The sequence below is a fragment of the Chrysochloris asiatica genome, unplaced genomic scaffold, assembly GCF_000296735.1.
Source record: "Chrysochloris asiatica unplaced genomic scaffold, ChrAsi1.0 scaffold00008, whole genome shotgun sequence".
NCBI classification, from domain to species: Eukaryota; Metazoa; Chordata; class Mammalia; order Afrosoricida; family Chrysochloridae; genus Chrysochloris; species Chrysochloris asiatica.
The window spans coordinates 35,286,680-35,290,489 of NW_006408526.1; the positions used below are offsets into that span (position 1 = coordinate 35,286,680).

A 3,810-nucleotide genomic window follows, 5' to 3' on the forward strand; every position below is an offset into this window, starting at 1 on the left:
GGATATGACAACAGAGTTTCTGACCCTAGATGGGAGTTCCTGTTGGCCTCGGTGTCATCCACACTCAGGGCACTCAATGCAGAAATAGTTTGTGGAGGCCCTTGATGGTGCTGGTTTCATTGTTAGGACCACAAGGCAGCTGGGGGCAGGGTGACTAGTTAGATCCTGGTGACTCTGCAGACTCTGTAGGTCTAGAGCTGAACCCACTTGAATCTAGGCCTCCACCTCAATGAACCATATGATTCTGAACTCCCAGAGATCAGGGTCTGCACTAGGGGTTGACAAGGGTGGGAACTGGCCACACCTCTATTCACCAAGGAAGCATGGGGTAAAAGAAGGAGTTGTACCTTTCCCATCGCCTGTGTGACTCTGCTTTGCCAGGCCACCTTCTATTGCCAAAGCTGCTCACAAAACTTGAAGATGGTTGTGCCACGTGTGATCAGTTATTCACTCATCACTCTCTTGCCATCCCTACTCAGCTTCTCCTCCTGGCAAGCACTTAATCCACTTCTCTAATCTTTCCTCTGAATTTCAGGGCTCCACAATATTCATCTGCATCTGTTTCATGTGGTCTCTCCTATCGTTGTTGTTGGGGGTCTGTGTAAGGCGTCTGCCTAATCCGCCATCTTGCTGGAAGTCCATTTGATTTATTGACTGCTGCTTTCATGAGCATTGACTAGATCCAAGTAAAATGAAATCCTTGAAAACTTCAGTATTTTCTCCATTTGTCATTATGTTGCTTATTGTTCCAGTTGTGAGGATTTTTGTTTTCTTTTTGCTGAGATATAATTCATACTAATCTTTATTATTATTATTATTATTTTTTTTTTTTTTTGGAGATTTAAAATTTTTTATTGCAGTTCAAATAAGCATGTCTGATCCATTTCAGCTCTTTCACTGTCAAACCTAGGGGCAGGGACTGTTTTAGCTTCTACGCCTTCTCCTTGTCGGTGATGAGCAAGGTGTAGAGGTATCTGCTGCACCGAACCTTAAACTTCACGTTGTCCTTGTTTTTCTTGATCTTGACAGATTTGGCATCCTTTTGCCTGGCTGTGAGTAGGAAGTCCTTGATTTCCTCAATTTTGCGAGGCATGGCGGCGGAGCGTGTGCGGCGGACCGGTACTTCCGGTGACAAGAAGCGAGGAGGACGGAAGAGCACTGATCTTTATTATTAAGTGCTTCATGTCCTATTCACTTTCAGCAAGTAACGTTATATAATTTGCATATTGATGGTTGCTAATGAGTCTTCCCCCAATTCTGATACTGCAATCTTCTTCATACAGTCCAACGTCTTGAATTATTTGCCCTTTCTTCAGATTGAATAAATATAGTGAAAGTATATAATCTGACACACACCTTTCCTGATTTTAGGCCTCATAATACCCCCTTATTCTGTTAGAATGACTGCCTTTTGTTTTACAGACAGGTTCCACACAAGCACAGTGAAGTAGTCTAGAATTCCCATTCTTCACAATGTTCTCCATAATTTGTTATAAACCACACAGTTGAATGCCTTTGTATAGTCAATGAAGCACAGGTAAACATGTTTCTGGTGTTATCTGGTTTCAACCAAGGTCCATATGATATCAGCAATGATATCTCTCATTCCACTTCCTCTTCTGAATCCAACTTGAATTTCTGCCAGTGCCTTGTCAATGTGCTGCTGCAACCATTTAAAAAATTACCTTTAATTATTTGCATGTAATATTAAAGATATTGTTTGATAATTTCTGCACTCCGTTGGATCACATCTCTTTAGAATGAGCACAAATATGGATCTCTTCTAGTCAATTGGCCAGAACGCTGTCTTCCAGATTTCTTGTCATATAGGAGTTAGTACCATCAGTGCTGCATCAATTTGTTGAAACATACCAGTTGGCATTCTGTTGGTTCCTGGTGTCTTGTTTTTTGCCAGTATCTTTAGTGCAATTGTTTCTTTGCTTTTGGCATTGCTCCTCATCAGCAAATGAAAACTGAAAACTTTGCCCCATCCATGTCATTAAGGTCAACTGTACTTTGAGGAAGTAGGTTTTCTTTAGTCATGTTTTGAGTGTCTTGAGGAACTCATCTTCTGGCATTATGTCAGACAGTGTTTCACAAGGTTTTCAGGGGTCAGTCCCTCTGAAGTAGACTGGGTATTACTTCTTCCTAGTCTCTTCTTTGTCTAGAAACTCTGTCAACAATGCATGACCTTGCTGGAATTTGAAACACCAGTGGCATATTCCCAAGCAAAACACAAATCACCACAGTATGATAAACTGACAAACATGGGATTCTAATTGTTTTCTGCTAGTATATAGCAGTACAATTGATTTTTTTCTTTGTATTGTGAATTGACAGATCAATTTTCCATTCATAATTTAGACACATTTTGCTTCAATTCATTGACTGCAATCCCCATGCCGAAACATCTCTTACACTATTTCCATTCCTGTTTTCTTTCCTCTTTCTGAAAAAAAGGGCAAATGCTGCCTTTTTTTCTCTCAAATGATTGGTTATTTTAAGGTGTGTTATTGTTCCTCCTGTTGATTTATCTGTTGGTTGGCTGAAATTTGATTCATAGGGGCTGAGTTCATTTCCAGACCTGAAAGAGGACTGAGGGCTATAGTCTTCGGGATTTCACCAGTTCTTTCCAACCAGTAGGAGTTCTGGTAGCGTAGTGGTTACGATTAGGGCTGCCAACCTCTAGGTCAGCAGTTCAAAACTACCAGCGGTTCCGTGGGAGAAAGATGAGGCGCTCTGCTCCCATAAAGATGTACAGCCTCAGAAACCCTGTGCAGGGTCACTATGAGTCAGAACCGACTCCATGGTACTTAACAACAACAACATCCAACCAGTAAGCCTTGTCTTTTATTTATGATTTTGAGTTTTGAACCACTGTATCAAAGACCTTCTACTGTTATCCTGTCAGAGCAGTTGATAGTTGATGGGCATCATCTAGATCTTCTGGCCTCTGAATAGTGGAGACTGATTTTCTCTATTGGACTAATTGGTTTCATGTTTGTTTGATTTTCAACACTCTTCTTTCCTCTAGACAAGAAGAGATCAATAATTCACCTATGATGGCCACTTTCCAGCTTTTAAGAACCCAGTCACTACACACCAAAGTAGGATGTACAACATTGTCTTTGTGGATTGTTGTTAGGTACCATTGAGTCAGTTCCTACTCATAGTGACTCAGTGCATGACAGAATAAAACACTGCCTGGTTCTGTACCAGCCTCATGATTATTGTTACACTTCAGCCCAGGGCTGCTGCCACTGTGCCAGTCTATCTCATCAGGGGTCTTTCTCTTTTTCACTGACTATCCACTTTAGCAAGTCTGATTTCCTTCTCTAGGGATTGGTCCCTTCTGATAATATGTCCGAAGTATAAGAGATGAAGTTTCACCATCCTGGCTTCTAAGCAGCACTCCAGCTATATTTCTTCTAACACAGACCTACTTGTTCTTCTGGCAGTCCATGGTACTTTTGTGGACTATGTTACACCAGCTGGCCTTGGTATCACCTCAGACTATGGTCCTGAGCTCCCAGGTCCTGTGACTCATTTTCTAAGACGTTTGATTATGCCTCAGAAGTTTTTATAACTTTGCCTCCTGTATGCTCTACCATATTCATGGGTACATTTGCAGCAAAGGTAAAACAAATACCCTCTGTCAAACCTATAACTCTTTGTAGGTTACTCCCACTCTACCTCTCCCATTTGTTTAGCCTGTATATCCATCCATGCTCTACTTGTAGTTCACTGTTATTGCAGGATTGTGCATCTATAGTATTTACCTCTGTTGCCTTTAACTCCTGTACTTCTTCC

At 41.3% G+C, this 3,810-nt stretch overlaps 1 pseudogene; it reads right to left on the reverse strand.

Moving 5' to 3' along the window:
• Positions 1 to 841: 841 nt before the first annotated feature.
• LOC102833175 lies at positions 842 to 1,093 on the reverse strand (annotated as a pseudogene).
• Positions 1,094 to 3,810: the final 2,717 nt, after the last annotated feature.